This window comes from Carassius auratus, linkage group LG28B (assembly GCF_003368295.1).
Source record: "Carassius auratus strain Wakin linkage group LG28B, ASM336829v1, whole genome shotgun sequence".
Lineage (NCBI taxonomy): Eukaryota > Metazoa > Chordata > Actinopteri > Cypriniformes > Cyprinidae > Carassius > Carassius auratus.
In genome coordinates this window covers 7,765,699-7,788,916 of record NC_039293.1, presented here as the reverse complement: position 1 = coordinate 7,788,916, position 23,218 = coordinate 7,765,699, and the positions used below count along the sequence as shown (strand labels likewise).

The 23,218-nt window shown below is 44.4% G+C and overlaps 1 protein-coding gene across 2 annotated transcripts in view; it reads right to left on the bottom strand.

The window, feature by feature from the left end:
- The window catches only part of LOC113067381 (zinc finger protein 845-like), a 54,739-nt gene extending 40,330 nt beyond the window's left edge, over positions 1-14,409 (bottom strand). The window contains exon 1 of one of the 2 annotated variants that reach the window (XM_026239764.1): positions 14,344-14,409. The gene's annotated coding sequence lies outside the window, so the exon portion shown is untranslated. The remainder of the gene's footprint in view (positions 1-14,343) is intronic. The other variant, XM_026239765.1, reaches the window with a different exon arrangement.
- Positions 14,410-23,218: the final 8,809 nt, after the last annotated feature.

The window sequence follows — 23,218 nt, the reverse complement described above, 5'->3', positions numbered from 1 at the left end:
TCCAAAAATAAATGTTCCAACTGTTCCGTTTTTTAAAATCACACTACGTATGTTTATATGTCCGCCAAATATTCCTTTCGGTTCTATTTGGGGATTCCATAGTATCGATGCATGATTAACTGTTTGGAAAGTTTAGCATTTCGTTGTTTGGAGGTGACAATAGTTTGTGGCAAGTTGAAGTCTGCAGTTTTGGACGCACAGCATGTTAAGATGTTACCTTGTAGCATTGAGGTCGCTGGTGTTGCCGTGTTTGTATTTAGCTGCGGTGAATGTTGTAAATCCGTAGGGCCAGGATTTGCATAAACATCCCCGCATAGTAGTAACAAAATGCAAAGAATCGTCGCATTTCCTCTCTGAACTTTTACGTGACGAGCCACTCCCCGTGCGCATAGCTGACCACGGTGATCATCCTGGTAAACGGCTCGCCCACCGTCCAGCACGTTAGATTATATACTGGCTCCACGAGTCCAGGGGAACAGCGAGCGTCTTTGGCACATCGCCAGGTAAAGTTGAGCGTTTACAAGCAGCTACCCAGCTCCCAAACATTTGCATAGTAGTGAGAGCCATCAGATACAGCAACACAATTAGCACACTTAAGACCCGGGCATTGATATCTTTTGTCAAAGGCCACACTGTCCCATTTGTTACAGCAATTCCTGTATCAGGCAGCTTCCCAGGTGTTTTTGGGATAGGGGAAGAAGCAGTGCCTGCCAAGCTGCTGCCTCCTGCCGCCATCTTCCCGCCATGAGCCTGGTCTGTTGGCGGTCTCCCTCTATGTCACCTACAGCAGCAGAAGCGCGCCAAGCGCCGCGTGCATGCACGCTTCTGGTGTGTAAACACAGAAAACGCGAAGCAGCCACCACTGTTCTGGCACGCAGCAGAGACGCCACGCAGCCAGTGTGTCACCGGCCTTAAGTTACCCTCCTGCCATCCGCCTGTAGTGATCCCGCTTTCCAGGAAGCCACATTGCTACATTATTTCTCTCAACTGTGTTCTTTTTACAAAGTAGGACAAAATGGTCACAGAAAAAAAACAAATATCGTTTAATTAAATTATATAATGAATACAGACACAGACTGACTGTCTCAACACTAAACATCTCCCCCCAAAAACATGTCTGACAGAATACATTGAACTTATATGGCATTTCATCCAGCTTTCTTCCCCTGGCACACTACACACTTTTGCATGAAATGTTCCTGGACAGTCAGTCGGCTCTTGTGTGTATACCATCCAGGGAAATTAGCATTAGATTAGAAAGTGATAAAATGGTAACTGTTGTCAGTCCCCGCTTCCTCTGCACCAGTAGAGTGTTTTCAGTCGGGGTGGATTGATCATGAGACCACATCATGCTTGGTTGGGTAGCAGGATGGTCTCCTCACTTATTTTTTTTAAAAGTAATTATGCCCATCTGTAATCTTCACAACATCTAAAGTGCACATAATCCAAGACATTTTAAGGATATTAGCAGTCATTAGTTAAGCTTCAAGGTTGAAAGTTATGTAAAAGCTGTTACAGTTGAACATTTACAGGTATAGTGGTACAGTAATGTTACTTGTACTAGAAAGGTTATATGGATGTGTATAGTGGTACAACGATGTTGTGTGAAAATGAGCACTTAATATTGACAAGTTACAATTCATAATACTAATAAAATTACCTTTACACCACATACTATGTGGCCCTTTTACCCTTTATTGTTTCCACCAAACATTTTACATACTCTTGAAGATTTCTTTAGGTCTTGTCAAAGATCCAATCTCTCTGGTCTCGGTCTTGACTCGGACTCGACCCTTTCTGAACTCGGTCTTGACTCGGACTCGACCCTTTCTGAACTCGGTCTTGACTCAGACTCGACCCTCTCTGGACTCAATCTGGACTCGGACTCGAATGAGCTGGTCTCGACTACAACACTGGTCTAAAGACTTTGGCTTTTATATTTGACCAATATTTTGATAAAACATCATTCCAGTGATCATTTTCCATCATGTCAGGAAAACTATTCCTATTTCTGAACTGTAAACGTCAAAGTTTTAGCTCGTGGACAAATGTTGATCATGGATCTAGTCAGAAAGAATCATGAACCGAAACATCTTTATTTTGGGTATGTAATTTCTGTCTCCATGCCAAAAATGGTGCGTGTCTGTTAAGGGGTTAACGTTACTGCTATAATCATGTCTTTCGGTACAACGTCTTACAAGACTAAACATGCTCAATCGTTTCCAAAAGCCTCTGTTTCCACAGTCCATAATACAACATGAAAACAGCGTTACAAACGTATCCGCTCGGGAGACCGTCTAAAGAGCCCAGAGGCCAAATGAGAGGAAAGATGCTTTTCCAACAGGACCATAATAAGGTGGACAAGGCTTGAGGAATTGTCAAATCAGGCAACAAATTGCTAAGCTGGTAACACAGTAGGCTACCCATTCATTTTTAGCTTGCCCCATCAAATGTTACTAACCCTTTTTACTCTTCCCACAGCCAACATCTACAGCAGCCGAAGCAAGTAGCCTTTCATGTACCTACTCACTGCCGAGGCAGTGTCTGCTCCCGCAGGAGCCTTTCCTGTATCTCCCCACTGCCGCAGCAGTGTCTGCTCCCGCAGGAGCCTTTACTGTACCTCCTCACCACCGCAGCAGTGTCTGCTCCCGCAGGAGCCTTTCCTGTACTTCCTCACCGCCGCAGCAGTGTCTGCTCCCGCAGGAGCCTTTCCTGTATCTCCCCACTGCCGCTGCAGTGTCTGCTCCCGCAGGAGCTTTTCCCGTTCTCCCCATTGCCGCTGCAGTGTCTGCTCCCGCAGGAGCCTTTCCCGTTCTCTCCACTGCCGCAGTGGTGTCTGCTCCCACAGGAGCCTTTCCTATACCTAAATATGTTATTAAAAAAAAAAAAACACACACATCACCTCCGCCTAAAGGCATGCCATGCATTCGAGGTTGCGGTGATAGCATCATGTATCGACAATAGCCAAGATGATATTAGGCCCATTCTCCAACCAACGTTTTTTATAATAATCATTAGGCGGCCTACCATAATTCGGTTATCAAACCCCTCCGTTATCTCATCTCATTACCCGTGCTCTCAAAGGATGATGTGAGCCCGAAGGTGGCAAAAAAACTCACAGCGTCTACCCTCTTAGACAAAAAAATCATCCTTAGTATCAAACTCCCTGCCAGGCACTGCAAGAGGGCTCCCGGTTGAACCAACATTTGCCTTCTCCGTTCAACTATCAGCAAAGCTTACTCGTATGACAGTATTAAAATCCTGCCAGATGCTTTCCCACTTAATCAATCTTGGACTTTCCATCCGACCACCAGTGAAGCTTACCCGATTAAAAAAGGCAGATTAACCCCCCTCAAAAAAAAGCGACATTTACCTATCAAACACCAATGAGTACATCGCAGCCAAAACAAATTTTCCCTCCGATGGCAAGATGTACCCATCCAATACCGCAAGTTACGCTTTTGCCGAACACTAACGGGTGCTTCTCAGATAAAACAATCTAAATTTTCCCTCCGATGGCTGGAGAGACTACCCATCTGGTGTCGCAAATTTTAATAAATAATAATAATAATAAGAATAAAAATAAAAATAAATATAAAAAATAAAAATAAATAAATAATAAATAAAAAGACACCGGATGCTGGCCATAGCCTCCCGGCCAGATAACCTTACCTTTTTCAATCCTATGGCCGGCAAGGCTTCTCTCTTCGATGCCAAGAGCTTGAGCTCCCATCGGATGCTGACGAGAGCCTCCCGGCCAGAGAACCTCACCTTTTCCATTCTGCGGCCAGCAAGGCTTACCCGTTCGTTGCCAGGAGCTCACACTCCCTTCCGACGTAGGTGAAAGCCCCTGGCTACCTGCTTTGCCATTCTGTCTTACGTACGGAGAGGTTTACCCATCCAATGCACGGAGTCAGGGCTCCTATTGAATGTAGGTGAGAGCTTCCCGGCTAGACAACCTTACCTTTTCCATCCTTTGGCCAGCGAGGCTTAACTGTTCTATCCGGGAGCTAAGCTCCTGTCGGACAAAGGTAAGAGCCTCCCGGCCGGACAACCTTTTCCGTCCTTCAGCCAGAGAGGTTTACCCGTTAGATTCCTGGAGCTAAGCTCCTATCGGACGTCGGTCCGAGCCTCCCGGCTAGACAACCTGACCTTTTCCACCCTTGGCCAGCAAGGCTCACCCGTTCGATGCGAGTGCTCCCATCGGACGCTGGCGAGAGCCTCCTGGCCAGCCAACCACGACCTTACCACATGGTTTAGGTTACAAACCTACAAGCAAGCTGTTCAATGCTGCAAGTACCAAACACACAAATAAACCCTCCTTCCTTCCTACGGTCGCCAAGGCTTACCCGTCTCTTGCCCGGAGTAGCAAACTCCCATAAAACGCTGATGACAGCCTAACGACCACACAAACTTACCTTTTCCATCCTACGGCGTGCGAGGCTAACCCAGTTTTGTACCCACTTGACGCTGGCAAGAGCCTCCTGGCCACCTATCGTTACCTTTTCTGTCCGCCATCCGGAGAGGCTTACCCGTTCGATGCGCGTGCTCCCTTCGGACGCCGGCGAGAGCCTCCGGGTTAGACAACCTTACCTTTTCCTTTTCTATGGTCAGCGAGGCTCACCCGTTCGATGTGTGTGCTCCCTTCGGACGCTGGCGACAGCCTCCTGGACAGACTTGCTTTACGTTTCCACTCTACGGTCGGCGAGGCTTACCCGTTCGATGTGTGTGCTCCCTTCGGACGTCGGTAACAGTCTCTCGGCCACGCAACCTTTCCATTTGACGGTAGGAGAGGCTTAACCATCCGACGCTACGAGTCTTGTCCTCTCGCCAAATCCTGCATAAAAAAAAAAAGAAAACTCTCAGCTACCCTCAGCTACTCTCACATCTTTTAACCCCGTCTGGCGAGGCTTACCCGTTCGATGTTCTGAGTTAGAGGCCCCATCGGATGCTGCGAGAGTCCTCCCAGTCGGGTTTTCCTTTCCAACCCTCCCCGTCCTCTGAGGCTTACCCGTCTGTCGCGTGTGCTCCCTTCAGACATCTGGCGAGAGTCTCCCGGACTATGCGTCCTATGCGTCCGCAAGCGAGTCTCATCCATTCAATGCCGTGGGTCGGGATCTCCCTTCGGATGTCGCCAGAGTCCTCCTTGTCGGCCAGCCCAAAGCTTTTTATCTGCCAAACCGAGAGGACCCAGACGTCCATAATCCTGAGTCTCAATCTCCTGTTGGAGGCTTCATGGGCCCTCTCGGTCAGCGTTAGGCCCTTCACCCACTGAATAGCAGGGGCTATCAGCCAGTAGGGCCCGTACTCCGACACCATGACCTATTCCGGTCGAGGCAACTTGGGTCCTCCCGGTCGGGCACCACAACCACGCTGCTCCTCCTCATCGGCCGGTAGGGCTCACCGTTCCAACGCCAAAAAAGCTCCAGTTGAGCATCGGCTCGAGCCCTACCGACCAAATCAGCCCCCGCCAGTATTCTGCTTTTTTGGGGGGCATTCTTTAAACTGGCGGCTGTCCTCTTTTACATTTGCCTTTTTGGGGGTTACTCTAGGTTCGGGCCATTCCCGAGCTCGGAGCCCTTCCCCGGACAGCACGCCAAATATGCATACCATACCTCAGCTAATTATATGTAAGCGTGAACTAGTGAAATGTAATTATAAATAAGATTCGGGAGGAGCGTGTCAGATACTTACCCTAATCAACACAGGTGGACCACAATCAAGTAATCAATCCCATATTATAAATATCGCTGACTTACCTCTATCCATTGGTGGTTTATCAGCATCCCTCCTCCACTCCATCTCCTCACTTCAAGTTCACTTTATAATATACGGGGAAGGGGGGGTACTCTAGGTTCGGGCCATTCCCAAGCTCGGAACCCTTCCCCGGACAGCACGCCAAATACGCATACCATACCTCAGCTAATTATATGTAAGCGTGAACTAGTGAAATGACAGTTCACATCCTTAGCACACAGAATTCCAGCTTCTACCCTCTGGGCGTAGGTTTATAAAAAAAAAAAAAAAGCAAAGTGAAGGGACATTCAGCCAAGTATGGTGACCCATACTCAGAATTTGTGCTCTGCATTCTACCCATCCGAAATGCACACACACAGAGCAGTGAACACACACACTGTGAGCACACACCCGGAGCAGTAGGCAGCCATTTATGCTGCTGCGCCCGGGAGCAGTTGGGGGTTCGATGCCTTGCTCAAGGGCACCTAAGTCTTGGTATTGAAGGTGGAGAGAGAGCTGTTCATGCACTACCCCCACCCACAATTCCGTCCGGCCTGAGACTAGAACTCACAACCCTTCGATTGGGAGTCCAACCCTCTAACCATTAGGCCACGACTTCCCCAGGTGTAGAACAAAAAGACACAAAAACAGTTTTGTTCCTGCAGCCATTACTTTGAGGAATAAGTTCTAGCTTATAGTGTACTTGGTTTTTATGTATTTTACTTCCTTTAGACTACTGAAACTTTTTTTGTAATTATTTTATTTTTTAAATGTTTCATTTATTCTGGACCGATAAGAACTTTTTAATGATGTAGTTTTGATGATATGGGTGATATGTGCTCTTTCATATGTGTGTATGAGGACTCTGCAAACAAAATCTACCTTCGGGTATAAAGGAACTTGAACTTGAACTTGAATTAGTGGCATTGACGGAGGTTTGGAAAATAGCTGAAGGACAAACAGTTACCATTTACACAGATTCTTGTTACTCTTTTGGGGTTTTTCATGATTTTGGGGCATTATGGAAACAGGAAATTTCTCAAGTCTGATGGTAAGCCTGTTCTAAACCATGATAAAATAGCAACACTGTTAGAAGAAATTTTGCTACCAAAGTCAGTTGCTATCTGCAAATGTGTCACACATTCCAAAACTTCTAATTTTGTGTTTTAGGTAACAAGTAAGCTGATACCATGGCGAAGGACGCAGCACTGAGAACAGGACGTTATTTTACCTGTGTAACAGTTAACAATAATTCATTCACACTCCCTTCTGATTATCTTACAGCAATGCAAACTTTTGCCACAGCAGAGGAGAAGAAACAATGGGTGAAGGCCGAGAGCAAACTGAAAACAGTCTAAGTACTGAAGACAGACCATGTCTGCCAAAACACTTTTTCCCACACTATGTGAAACTTGTACATGTCCTTAGATCACATGAGTAAGGGGGAATATTTGATTGGCTAAATCAATATTGGTTCACAAGGGAATTAAATTTCTTTGTGGAAAGGTATTGCATGATCTGTGCCACAAGCAAAGTGGACAAAGGGCAGATGATGCCTCAAGTGGCACACCCAATTCCAAATCAGCGATTTGATAATATAATGTACGAGGGACAATGGTACACCTTTTGCAAATGAAGCTATCAGTCAGGTGTGACATTAAAGAACAAATTAATTTAAGTGACATGACATTCAGCCAAGTATGGTGACCCATACTCAAAATTTGCGCTCTGCATTTAACCCATCCGAAGTGCACACACACAGAGCAGTGAACACACACACACACACACAGTGAACACACACCCGGAGCAGTGGGCAGCCATTTATACTGCGGCGCCCGGGGGGCAGTTGGGGGTTCGATGCCTTGCTCAAGGGCACCTAAGTCATGGTATTGAGGGTGGAAAGAGCACTGTACATGCACTCCCCCACCCACAATTCCTGCCGGCACGAGACTTGAACTCACAACCTTTCGATTGGGAGTCCGAGTCACTAACCATTAGGTGTTGGGAGGTGTTGTGAGCAGATAGGACTGTCTTGGGTAAAAGCACTCTCATTTGTGTTAATGTATATGAGAATGAGGAAAATAAAGTCTAACTTGAGTCCACTTTTCCAACATTTGTTTGGCAGGCCAACTTCCAATGGAGTTGGACCAGAACCACAACCACTGTCCTCTACAGCCTTGTATGAAAGTGACATGCTAAAGCATTGTCGAAAGTTGTCTCTTGTACTTTCTCAGATATCTTAGCAGGTAAAGGGTGCTCTGCCCAAGCCAGCGGAAGGAACTATGCATGATATCAGGTCTTGCTGATAACACACATAACTGAGGTGAAAGTAGTAGAGAGAGCTATGTGGCTACACGCAAGTCACTGCAGGAAGGTTCCAGTGCCACCAGAGGGCTACAGCTCAGTAAAGTGATTGACCAGTTGCCCCGTGCCAAGGGGGACGTCTGGCAGACATAGGTGAACAAACATACAGTGGCGTATGGGAGCTGAACACGCAGCAAAATCACTGTGTGGGGGTGATCTGAGCTCAGTTTGGGCCAACGGATGACAGCGAGGGACTTGAGCTGTTAGGAAACATACCATCAGACCACTGCAGCGAAACTACATGACCAACTCGACAAGAGGGAACACAGGCTGTGGAACGGAGCTGAGAAGTTATTCCATGCTGTAATTCCGTCACTTGGGGTCAGCCTTCTTCAAATCTAAGTCAAAATCACAAAGTATGAACTGATAAGTTTCATGAACACTACCAAGGTGATGGTTAATCTACAATTCCTCCATTTGAACTTTTGATACTCTGTGCTAAGTATGATAAAGGTCACGTACCCCGTCTGTGAAGGAATGAAGAATGCAGGGAGGATTCTGAGGAAGTGATGGTAAATGTTATCCAAGGCAATAAAATGCCAAGGAGAGGTTCAGGCGCTGCCGCAGTACGATGGTGAAGACTTATGGTGTTTTTGTGTAGTTTTCAGTCCAAAATGGTGGCAGCACAGTCACGTCATGGGCACAGCTGTTGCTGCGGAGCGTTCTATTGAGTTTTGCCTCCTGGGCTTCTTTACTATATTTGCTACTACTACTACTAATAAAATGAAACCAATATTATTTTGTAAGAAAAATCACACAACATTTATTCTTCAGGTTTAAACTTTAATAGTAAACCCCCTTTGTTTGCCAAAAAATTAAGTTAGCTTATTTTCAATAGTTAAATGATCATTTAAATTATTATTTTAAGCCTTTAACTGATAACCAGAAAAATGTAAATACACAACAGGGAATTTGTGAGAAAAAAAAAAATATCATGAGGCAACTTCAGAAACAAAGAATAAATTAAAGTTGTTTCATGCATATAATTAGTCATGCTAAAACAATAAACAAATATCATTTTGGAATTGCAACAATAAAAAATATAAGAAAAAAATTATTGTTTTTGCCTCATTTCCATGAGCTAAACTCAAAGATTTTAGACTTTTCCTATGTACACAAAAGGCATATTTCTCTCAAAAACTGTTAACAAATCTAAGGAATGAATGGTGCTAAGCTAAACGCTAGTATTGTGGCACCGTGCAGTAATACGCCGTATAGGTGTAGTGTGCTACAGCGATTGATTCCATGCACTGAGACAGGAGAGGTACGCAAGTTGAGGGAAGAACAGTGGAATTGTAATGATGAGACAGAGGTTCAGATCCATGTGCAGAACTTTTAATGAAAATGGTCAGACAGACAATGATCAGCAACGGCGTCAGGTATAAGGGGATAACCAGAATCAAAAACAGAAGCAAGCAGATATCGAGGGCAGGCAGCAGAGAATCAGAGTCGGTATAAACAATCCAAAGGTCAAATACAGAGAGATCAAACACAAGGAAAATGCTCAGAAATGACAGACACAGCAAATCAAGACTTCGCAGTGAGTGAGAGTGAGTGTGCTGCTTATATGTGTGTGTAAATGAGGTGCAGGTGTGGCAAGGAAATTGGCTGATGAGGTGCAGGTGTGGCAGGGTGATTGTGATGCAGTGACTTATGGGTAATGTAGTTTGGGTGTGGTGCAACAGTATGATAGGTGCTAGTGTCCAAGTGACATCTGGTGGTTGATGGGTGGAATGGTCCTGAGTGGCGTGCCCTCTACTGAAGCTCATGGGCACTCCATCTAATGATCGTGACAGGAATATGGAAAAACAGTGGCGTGTTCCTTTCAACACTTTCAAGAACCTGTTTTTTTTTTTCAATTAGTACTTTACAGGCGTTGAATCCATATATCTGAAATTCAAGTACTTTCAAGAAGCGTGGGAACCCTGAACATGAGCGAGAGAACTGGTGTTCAGCCACACATATAGGAAGCCAAATGCACTGAAAGTGGGACAAACAGCGCAATGTTACAGAGCTCGTTTCTGACCTGTCATCAGTGTGAATCAATAGACTGAGCCGTGCTACTGAACAAATCTCGATCTACGAACGGCACGGACTAATCTCACAAGGGCAGCTGATTAGTTCAAAATATTTAATGTGCGCACACACAAATGATGTGGCGTTACACTGCGAGAGAGTGAAAATGGCAGGTCTGGTAAGACTGATTTGATTTAAAGGGCATTAAAAATGAGCAGTGGGTGGATTTTTATCTTTGTAGTTTGGTTGTGCTTACATAAACACATTTAAGTCCAAAGTGAATTTTGAATAATAGGTGCCCTTTTAAAGCAACTGTATAAAAGTTTATAGGCAAAATTAGGAAGTGATATTTCTCTTTGTGTTTTGCCCTTTTATTAATATAAAAGGAATAGTTCTCCCAAAAATATAAATTCTGTCATCTATCTGTCAGTTCTGTCACAGTGTTTTATTTTCATTCTTTTCATTTACTCACACAAAGCTGTTTTAAACCTGAATGAGTTTATTTCTTCTGCTGAACATAAATGCTGTTTTGAAAAATTTAAGAAAACTGAACAGTTACTGGTCCACAGTGACTTCCATAGTGAAAAAGAAAAGAAACCGAAGGTTGCTGCTGATTTATTTCAGTGTAGTGACGTATTTCAACCTGAAACGGAATGGTGATTATTCACCTTATTTTCCATGGCAACAATGGTGCCGCCATTGCGCTCGTTTTGTCATATTACTTCCGGCTGAGGGACCGGACGTAACATACCTAAGCTAGTGGCTAGATAACAGAATGCAAATATATCAAGTATTGTATGCTCAGTTAGGGGGCTGCATAACAATTGTATAAAAAAAAAAAAAACAATTGCACCAACGATGTAGTGAACACATTGTGAAGCGGTCGGAGTGTTGTGGTGCACTTTACAATTTACACCCACCACCTAAAGAAGAGAAGCACATTGAAGAAATGGATGAAGGCGCTTAATTTGAAGCACTCACTCAAGCGCTCTTATGTGTGTTCGTACCATTTCATGGACGGGAAGGTGACTGACAAACACCCTTACCCCGAGAAATGTCTCGACTACGATGTTCCGTTAAAGAGGTCACGCCGAGAGATGAAAATGTTGTCAGATTTGGGTAAGCTAACCTTAACTTGTGTTTGCTCGCCTAACGTTAGATTTATGAAGTCTGTTCTATGAATACATTTAAGATCAGTAACAGGCAGTTAACGAAGTACAACGAATTTTCCATGATTACCCTTGTCCACCTATTTATTTAATATTTACGGTAGTACAAGATATTATAGTACATTACAATAGCTCACATTATTCCTGTTACAGAGATTGCAGGTGATAGCTGACATGATCAGACGCAGAAAAAATTGAGCTTGTTCAACAAAAACATAATTTAGAGGATATATATAAACGGAAGGCTGAAGGCGCCTTTTTTGATTCCTTACCTCACATAAAACAAATTAATAATTAAGATTGTAATCTGTGTGATGCACCCATTAGTCTTTGATAAATTCTTGATTCTATAAATAATTTAAAAAGTAACAAATCCCCAGGTACTGATGGGCTTTCTGCAGAGCTTTATAAAGCATTTAGTAAAAATTAGCACCTTTTTTACATAAAATGTTTTTAGAGAGTATTGAGAAAACAAAGCTTCCTCCCTCTTTATGTCAAGGGCTAATAACTTCAGATTCCCAAGCAAAATAAAGATCCCCTTCTATTAGAAAATTGGCGCCCGATTTCCTTATTGAATACCGATTATAAAATTATTGCCTTGGTTTTAGCAAAGAGGCTAAAACTTATTCTTAATAATATAATAGATGAGTGCCAATCAGGGACATATTTCTAATAATATACGCTTGATTTTTGACTTGTTGGATTATTCAGATCTTATTTCTACTGATAGTTTTATCCTCTTTCTTGACTATTATAAAGCATTTGATTGCTTAGAACACAAATTTATGTTACAAGCCCTGCACAGATTGGGTTTCGGTAATTTTTTTTGCAAATGTTTTAAAATGCTTTACTGTAATGGTAATAGCTCTATCCGACTCAATAATGGCTCCTCTCCTAGATTTTCTTTAAAGCGTGGTGTAAGACAAGGTTGCCCCATTTCCCCATATCTTTTTTTAATAGCTAAACATTACATTTACATATTAAAGAGGGCCCTGTGAAGGGAATTTCTATTGCTGGTACGGAATTGTTTATTAGCCAACTGGCAGATGATACAGCATTGTTTCTAAGAGATGTCTCTCAGATCCCTTTGCTTCAACCTCTCTTCAGTCTTTCTCTAATGCATCTGGCCTTTTCCTTAACATTAATAAATGCGAATTACTCCCGATAAAAAAATGTGCTTCAACCTCTATCTCTAACATTCCCATCAAAGAAAGTGTCACCTATTTAGGAATAAAAATAATAAAAGATACTAAACTGAGATGTCAGATGAATTTTAGTTGAGTTGAGGAGAAAACACAAAAAAATGTTTTACCTTTGGTTGTTAAGAGATCTATCTTTGAAAGGCAGATTTCCCGCTTATCATATGCTGCTCAGTCTTTATTTGTGGATAAATCTACTTGCAAGTTGATTGACGTAACGTTGCTCAAATTTCTTTGGAAAAATAAAACAGTTATTTTGAATTCTTATAATAAAGTTGGCTTAAATTTCATTGATTTTGATTCCCTTAACAATACCTTAAAAATTAATTGGCTTAAACGTTTCCTACACAATCAATCTTCTATTTGGAGTATAATCCCAAGATATATCTTTTCTCAATTAGGAGGTATACATTTTCTTTTAATGTGCAATTATTCAGTTAATAAACTTCCTGTCAAGTTTTCCAATTATCATCAGCAGATGCTTATGGCTTGGAGACTTATTTACAAGCATAATTTCTCGTCACACAATTTTTTTTAATTTGGAACAACTATAATATTCTACATAGGAGGAAATCTTTGCTTTTTGAAAACTGGTTCAATAATGGAGTGATGTTAGTAAACCAGCTATTTGATAGTGAAGGTTATTTAATTATTCCCGTTTTGTCAGGATACCATTTACCAGTATCTAGTAAAGAATTTAATACAGTTTTCAAGGCCATCTCTTTGGAAATCTGTATGCTGTTTAGAAACAATAACAGTGCTACAGTGACTTCTGTTTATCCCCCTAGCCCTGAATCCACTGTGGTTGGTTCTATTTGTTTTTCAATGCATAAATCCAACTATAAAATCAGGTCATTATTTTTGGACCCTGTTACTTCAATTCCTTACTCCATTTCTTATTGGAATAACCTTTTGATTATATTAAATGGTCATATGTATGGTCACTTCCTCAGAATTTTTTTCTAACAAATAAAGTTAGATCCTATAAAATTATTCAAAGATTTTATCCAGTTAAATAATTTTTAAAGAAATTTAGAAGTGATATTGATACGTCCTGCTCTGTTTGTGAAGCCTCTTCTTCAGTTTCTGTTGATCATTTGTTTTGGGAATGTCCTTTTGCTCGGTCTTTCTAGAATAATATTAATGCTCTGATTGTCCAAAAGGTTTTTTGTAATTTTTCTTTATCATATAGACACATTCTTTTTGGGTTTTATTTTAAAGACAATAATCTAATTAATGCAAGTTTTTGTATAAACCTTCTTTTATATATTGGAAAGTTTCATATCCATAAATGTAAATATATGAAAAGTAAACCCCACTTTAGCTTTTTCAAAGAAGAATTGAAGATGTATTTAAATACAATTATAACTTCTGTTAACATGAAAGAGAATGCCTTAAGTGGCTGTAATATAATATATTCCATTATATTTTGACGACAAATGTCGAGAGCGCATCATAGTAGCGCGAAAGCACATTAAATATAATGCGGATTTCCTTTGCGCTCGCACATAACTCAAACTGTGTCCTGTGATACTCTCAAAACTCTCTCACATTTGTCATTAAAGTAACACCATACAAAACAATATACAATATGATTCGTTGACACCACTGCATGAATCCGTGAACACAGTTTCCAAACCCGAGGAACGGACGCGAAAAGTGTGCGCACAGATTATGAATTTGTGGGTAATTTACAGATATAAAACCCGAAGGTACGGCTTACAAAATCTGAGCGCACGGATTGAAAATGCATTAATCCGTGGGCACGATTTGTTAAATCGAGGGAACAGTTTAGGAAGTACGGTTACTTCCAGGGCTCCGTTAGCAAACAATAGATGAAAAAAAAGACTCGCACTTACCGTACAACTCTCAGTACTCTCACGCAGCTCCGCTGTCCGCTCACTTACTCGCGCATGCGCACACCGAGTGATCCTCACGAGCCCTGCTACAGAGTGACGTCATCGCGTCTCGATCAAACCCCGCCCCCTCCATCTGATCTAACGGGACGCGAGACTGACTAAATAATTACATTACACTCACAATGCGCAATACTCTACCAACTGAGCTACAGGAACACAAAGAAATAAGAGCAGTAACACAACATACATACAGTATAGCGAGAATCACAGTGTTTTCAACTGTTATACTTAACAATAGTTCATAATAGCATCAAAGGAACAAAATGAAAAAAAGAGAAAGAAGGGAAAAAACTACAAGGGTTTTATTAGAAAAGGATAAAAAATTATATACATTCTTATTTCTTAGATCTTTTAAAGTTTCAATGTAATGCTTCAATTTAAAATTATGTAATGTTAGGTTTATTATTATACCATTTTTGTTTTTAAAAAAAAGTGAAAGTCGTGACATTTGCCAAGTATGGTAACCCAAACTCAGAATTGGTGCTCTGCATTTAACCATCCAAGTGCACACCCGGAGCAGTGAACACACACACACTGTGAACACACACTCGGAGCAGTGAACACACACACACCCACACTGTGAACACACACACACACTCACACACTGTGAACACACACCCGGAGCAGTGAACACACACACACACACACACTGTGAACACAAACCCGGAGCAGTGAACACACACATACACACACTGTGAACACACACCCGGAGCAGTGAACACACACACACACACACACACACACACACACACTGTGAACACAAACCTGGAGCAGTGAACACACACACACCCACACTGTGAACACACACACACACACACCCACACTGTGAACACACACACACACACACACACTCACACACTGTGAACACACACCCGGAGCAGTGAACACACACACACTGTGAACACAAACCCGGAGCAGTGAACACACACATACACACACTGTGAACACACACCCAGAGCAGTGAACACACACACACACACACACACTGTGAACACAAACCTGGAGCAGTGAACACACACACACCCACACTGTGAACACACACACACTCACACACTGTAAACACACACCCGGAGCAGTGAACACACACACACACACACACACACACTGTGAACACAAACCCTGAGCAGTGAACACACACATACACACACTGTGAACACACACCCGGAGCAGTGAACACACACGCACACACACACACACACACACACACACACACACACTGTGAACACAAACCCGAAGCAGTGAACACACACACACCCGGAGCAGTGAACACACACACACACCCACACTGTGAACACACACACACTCACACACTGTGAGCACACACACTGTGAACACACACCCGGAGCAGTGAACACACACACACACACACTGTGAACACAAACCCGGAGCAGTGAACACAGACATACACACACTGTGAACACACACCTGGAGCAGTGAACACACACACACACACCCGGAGCAGTGAACACACACACACACACACACACACTGTGAACACACACCCGGAGCAGTGAACACACACACACCCACACTGTGAACACACACCCGGAGCAGTGAACACACACATACACACACTGTGAACACACACACACACTCACACACTGTGAACACACACCCGGAGCAGTGAACACACACACACACACACACACTGTGAACACAAACCCGGAGCAGTGAACACACACATACACACACTGTGAACACACACACACACACACACACACACACACACACTGTGAACACAAACCTGGAGCAGTGAACACACACACACCCACACTGTGAACACACACACACACACACCCACACTGTGAACACACACACACACACACACACACACACTCACACATTGTGAACACACACCCGGAGCAGTGAACACACACACACTGTGAACACAAACCCGGAGCAGTGAACACACACATACACACACTGTGAACACACACCCGGAGCAGTGAACACACACATACACACACACACACACACACTGTGAACACAAACCTGGAGCAGTGAACACACACACACCCACACTGTGAACACACACACACACACACTCACACACTGTAAACACACACCCGGAGCAGTGAACACACACACACACACACACACACACACACACTGTGAACACAAACCCGGAGCAGTGAACACACACATACACACACTGTGAACACACACCCTGAGCAGTGAACACACACACGCACACACACACACACACTGTGAACACAAACCCGAAGCAGTGAACACACACACACCCGGAGCAGTGAACACACACACACACCCACACTGTGAACACACACACACTCACACACTGTGAGCACACACACTGTGAACACACACCCGGAGCAGTGAACACACACACACACACACACACACACACACACACACACACACACACACTGTGAACACAAACCCGGAGCAGTGAACACACACATACACACACTGTGAACACACACCTGGAGCAGTGAACACACACACACACACCCGGAGCAGTGAACACACACACACACACACACACTGTGAACACACACCCGGAGCAGTGAACACACACACACCCACACTGTGAACACACACCCGGAGCAGTGAACACACACACACCCACACTGTGAACACACACCCGGAGCAGTGAACACACACACACACTGTGAACACACACCCGGAGCAGTGAACACACACACACACACACACACGCACGCACGCACGCACGCACGCACGCACGCACGCACGCACGCACGCACGCACGCACGCACGCACGCACGCACGCACGCACACACACACACACACACACACACACACCGCAATGAACACGTGGCCTAATGGTTAGAGAGTCGGACTCCCAATCGAAAGGTTGTGAGTTCGAGTCCTGGGCCGGCAAGAATTGTGGGTGGGGGGAGTGCATGTACAGTTCTCTCTCCACCTTCAATACCAGACTTAGGTGCCCTTGAGCAAGGCATTGAACCCCCAACTGCTCCCCACACACACACACACTGTGAACACACCCGGAGCAGTGAACACACACACACACTGTGAACACACCCGGAGCAGGGAACACACACACACACACTGTGAACACACACACACTTAGTGCCAATTGGGCATCGTTTAAATGCCACGGCCTACCTGAGCATTGTTTCTGACCATGTCCATCCCTTTATGACCACCATGTGCCCATCCTCTGATGGCTACTTCCAGCAGGATAATGCACCATGTCACTCTTGCCAGTTAGGTCACACATTCATGTACACACGCTCCACAAACTCAGGATCAAAGCCTGAATTGACAAAGAAAGTTGATGATCATCATCATGGTACCAACAAAGCAGGATTGGAGAGGTTTGGCTATGTCAACTGAAAACTAATCCTGTAACTCTGAATTTGTTCAGCTACTATCATGGTACAGGCTCATGAAGTTGAGTTTTTTTGCAAAAAAAAAAACAAAAAACTTTTTGATTTTACAGCTTTGATTTAAAGTTGCAGGGAGCTTCAGAATATTCCATTATAATATATAATAGAGTTATGAATTAAAAATATTTTTAAAAAACTCCCATAAAAAGCATTAAGAAATGTATCTAAACATCTAAAATCAGAAATTAAGAAGTAGTGTAGGAAAATCCAATAAAGAAGACTGACTTGGATGTGAAAACTCAGAACAGTGTTCAGTGAGTGTGCTAATGCAGAAAGCTTAGGGGATAGTATCACTCCATACTAGTCAGTACTAAAGATAACTCCAGCAGTTTGTGAGTGTGGTGATTTCACACCACGCTGTCAGTCTCTGTTTCCCTGGGTGTCCACTAGTGGGCTCACTTTCCCTTAGGCACTTCACCATAGGCAATATAATTCCTCTAGTCTGGTCCTGTCTTCACAGTAATTGCACTCCAGTTAATTGCACCAGGTGCAGGCACTCAATTGTCATTAGCCTCCTTATACCTGTCTTTCACTGTTGTTTGTATGGAGTCCTTACCCTTCGATGTTCCAGTCTTCTCGGTCCCCGAGATTCCTCTACTCTCATATTCCATGTTCCCGTTTCGTTTCCTTCCCTTCCCTTTCCTGTTCCCTTCCTTGTTTTGTTATTTTGTTTGTTTGGACTGCATTCTGGTTTTGACCCTGGCATGTTTAACAACGATTTTGGATTACCTCAAATAAACATACCCGCGATTGGATCTCTCGTCTCCCTGTGTTTCACTGGTGCACGATTCGTTACAGAAGGACTCCATCCAAAGAGATCCAGCGGTATGTCAGCTCCAATTTCCTCCCCAGCCATCAAGCGGGAGAGGAATGGTTCCGTGGAACCAGGGGAGGTCGCTCAGGAGTGAGTAATCGAGAGGAGATCTGGCAGCGATCTCCACTGTGGCCTCCCGTTGACCCGGGGTTCGGATGGGAGCCGCCGTTTCCCCATCATGGACAGAGAGGGGAGAGTTGGCGCAAATCGGCTGTGCCAGCGCCGCTTAGCAAGATGGCCACCAGTCCAGTGGCGCTGCACAAGATGGCCGCCAACCCAACGCCGCTGCGCAGCATGGCGGCCAACCCAGCACCACGAGACAAGATGGAAGCCAGCCCCACACCACAGCACAAGATGGCCGCCAGCTAAGCGCCACAGCACAAAATGGCCGCCAACCCAGTGCCACGATGCAAGATGGCTGCCAACTCAGTGCCAACGCCCAAGATGGCCGCAGAGACGTCTTTCGATTATTTCTCCATGCTGTCAAAGATCAAAGATTCCCAAGACTGTTCACGTTATGTCTGCTGAGCCAGTACCACAGTACAAGATGGCCACCAGCCCGGAGCCCCGGCAGAGGATGGCAACTACAGTGGACCGCTACTCTTCAGGCTTTATATGTTACCCTTGGGAGATATCATCAGGAAACATGGTGTTAGTTTTCACTGTTATGCTGATGATACGCAGCTCTATATTTCCTCGCAGCCTGGTGAAACACACCAATTTGAAAAACTAATGGAATGTATAGTCGATATAAAAAATTGGATGACGAGTAATTTCTTACTGCTAAATTCAGAAAAAACAGAGGTGTTAATCATAGGGCCTAAAAACTCTGCTTATAATAAACTAGAACACTGTCTAAGACTTGATGGTTGCTCTGTCAATTCTTCGTCATCAGTTAGGAACCTAGGTGTGCTATTTGATCGCAATCTTTCCTTAGAAAGCCACGTTTCTAGCATTTGTAAAACTGCATTTTTCCATCTCAAAAATATATCTAAATTACGGCCTATGCTCTCAATGTCAAATGCAGAAATGTTAATCCATGCATTTATGACTTCAAGGTTAGACTATTGTAATGCTTTATTGGGTGGTTGTTCTGCACTCTTGGTAAACAAACTACAGCTAGTCCAAAATGCAGCAGCAAGAGTTCTTACTAGAACCAGGAAGTATGACCATATTAGCCCGGTCCTGTCCACACTGCACTGGCTCCCTATCAAACATCGTATAGATTTTAAAATATTGCTTATTACTTATAAAGCCCTGAATGGTTTAGCACCTCAGTATTTGAATGAGCTCCTTTTACATTATACTCCTCTACGTCCGCTACGTTCTCAAAACTAAGCAAGCCAGAGGCGACAGCGGCAAGGAACCGAAACTCCATCGGTGACAGAATGGAGAAAAAAACCTTGGGAGAAACCAGGCTCAGTTGGGGGGTCAGTTCTCCTCTGACCAGACGAAAACCAGTAGTTCAATTCCAGGCTGCAGCAAAGTTAGGTAGGTAGGTTATTCCAGAGTTTAGGCGCCAAATAGGAAAAGGATCTGCCGCCCGCAGTTGATTTTGATATTCTAGGCATTATCAAATTGCCTAGAATATCAAAATCAACTGCGGGCGGCAGATCCTTTTCCTATTTGGCGCCTAAACTCTGGAATAACCTACCTAACATTGTTCGGGAGGCAGACACACTCTTGCAGTTTAAATCTAGATTAAAGACCCATCTCTTTAACCTGGCATACACATAACATACTAATATGCTTTTAATATCCAAATCCGTTAAAGGATTTTTAGGCTGCATTAATTAGGTAAACCGGAACCGGAAACACTTCACATAACACCGTACTTTCTACATCATTAGAAGAATGGCATCTACGCTAATATTTGTCTGTTTATCTCTTGTTCCGAGGTCACCATGGCCACGAGATCCAGTCTGTGTCCAGATCAGAGGGTCACTGCAGTCACCCGGATCCAGTACGTATCCAGACCAGATGGTGGATCAGCACCTAGAAAGGACCTCTACTGCCCTGAAAGACAGCGGAGACCAGGACAACTAGAGCCCCAGATACAGATCCCCTGTAAAGACCTTGTCTCAGAGGAGCACCAGGACAAGACCACAGGAAACAGATGATTCTTCTGCACAATCTGACTTTGCTGCAGCCTGGAATTGAACTACTGGTTTTCGTCTGGTCAGAGGAGAACTGACCCCCCAACTGAGCCTGGTTTCTCCCAAGGTTTTTTTCTCCATTCTGTCACCGATGGAGTTTCGGTTCCTTGCCGCTGTCGCCTCTGGCTTGCTTAGTTGGGGTCACTTCATCTACAGCGATATCATTGACTTGATTGCAAATAAAAACAGACACTATTTCAACTGAACAGAGATGACATAACTGAATTCAATGATGAACTGCCTTTAACTATCATTTTGCATTATTGAGACACTGTTTTCCAAATGAATGTTGTTCAGTGCTTTGACGCAATGTATTTTGTTTAAAGCACTATATAAATAAAGGTGATTGATTGATTGATTGAGTGGACCTTCCAGAGTCGAGTCAGGTTCCGGTTGACCCTCCAGAGTCGAGTCAGGTGTTCATGGACCTTCCAGAGTCAGGAAAAAAATACTAAAGTATCAAAGAAACAACAAAACAAGAAAACAAAATGAAAACTGTATCCACAATATACAATACGTTTGGCTGACGCAACATTTACCCGCTGGAAGACAGTCAACTCTCCTCGAACAAACATTTAATCGACTATAGATACCACAAGACAAAGACAAGGACAGTGTATGAGTGTGTGTGTGAGTGTGTGTGTGAGAAATGATCGCCAAGAGACGGGTTTAAAGGGAAACGCTAGGTGGAGAAATGTCCATGTGCCATCGGCCTGACGTGTGCACCCGCTTTGCCGTCAGCAGAAATAGCAGGTAAGGAGAGGGGAATGAAAAGTGAATGGGGTATGTATGCAGGTGTGTATGTGTGCGTGCGTGCCCAGCGAGGTGTCTACTTCACCACAATCCTCCAGAATCAAGTCAGATTCCTGTTGACCTTCCAGAGTCAGGGTTAGTTACCGTTGACCCTCCAGAGTCAGGGCTAGTTCCTGTCGATCTTCCAGAGTCGAGTCAAAATCCAGTTGATTCCCCAGAATCAAGTCAGATTCCTGTTGACCTTCCAGAGTAGAGTCAGGTGCCCATTGATTTTCCAGAGTCGAGTCAGGTTCCGGTTGACCCTCCAAAGTTGAGTCAGGTGCTCGTGGACCCTCCAAAGTCGAGTGAGGTGCTCATGGACCCTCCAGAGTCAGGGTTAGTCACAGTCGACCTTCTAGAGTCAGGGTTAGTCACAGTCGACCTTCTAGAGTCAGGGTTAGTCACCGTCGACCTTCCAGAGTCAGGGTTAGTCACCGTCGACCTTCCAAAGTCAGGGCTAGTTCCTGTTGACCTTCCAGAGTCGAGTCATGTTCCAGTTGATTCCCCAGAATCAAGTCAGATTCCGGTTGACCTTCCAGAGTCGAGTCAGGTACCCATTGACTTTCCAGAGTTGAGTCAGGTTCCGGTTGACCCTCCAAAGTCGAGTCAGGTGCTCATGGACCCTCCAGAGTCAGGGTTAGTCACTGTCGACCCTCCAGAGTCAGGGTTAGTCACCGTCGACCTTCCAGAGTCAGGGTTAGTCACCGTTGGCCCTCCAGAGTCAGGGCTAGTTTCTGTGGACCTTCCAGAGTAGAGTCAGGTGACCGTTGAATTTTCAGAGTTAAGTCAGGTTCCGGTTGAACCTCCAGAGTCTAGTCAGGTGCTCATGGACCCTCCAGAGTCAGGGTTAGTCACCGTTGACCTTCCAGAGTCAGGGTTAGTCACCATTGACCTTCCAGAGTCAGGACTAGTCACCATGGACTTTCCAGAGACAAGGCTAGTCACCGTTGACCTTTCAGAGTCAAGTCAAGTCACTGGTGACCTTCAAGGACAGAGTCAAGTCACTGGTGACCTTCAAGGACAGAGTCAAGTCACTGGTGACCTTCAAGGACAGAGTCAAGTCACCGGTGACCTTCAAGGACAGAGTCAAGTCACCGGTGACCTTCAAGGACAGAGTCAAGTCACCGGTGACCTTCAAGGACTGAGTCAAGTCACCGGTGATCTTTAAGGACTGAGTCAAGTCACCGGGGATCTTCATGAACAAATGCAAGTCACCAATAATCTTCATGAGCAGAGTCAAGTCAGCACCGATCTTCTGGAATCCAGTAGAAACACCATAGGATTACCAGAGTTTCGTCCTCCCGTTGGTCTGGCTGCACGAATGTGGTGGTCTTCTGCTCTGCCCTGGGGCCCTTCGCCCTCGACCACAAGGATGTGGCGGTCTTCTGCTCCGTCCTGGTGGGCGTCACGTGAGGCCCTTATGGACTTATGTTTTTGTTTTCTTTTGTTTTTTTCTGTCTGTTTCCTCCTTTTGGACCTGGCCCTCCATCCCTTCCCCTGATCCTCCGCCGGTCCACCTCCCTCCTGGGTTTCTAGTCTGTGTCTGTCATTCCATTTCCCTCTAGGACCTGGCCCTCCATCCCTCTCCCTGATCCTCCGCCGGTCCACCTACCCCCTGGATTCCTTGTTTTGTGTTGCACTTCTCTTGTCTCTGTCTCCCC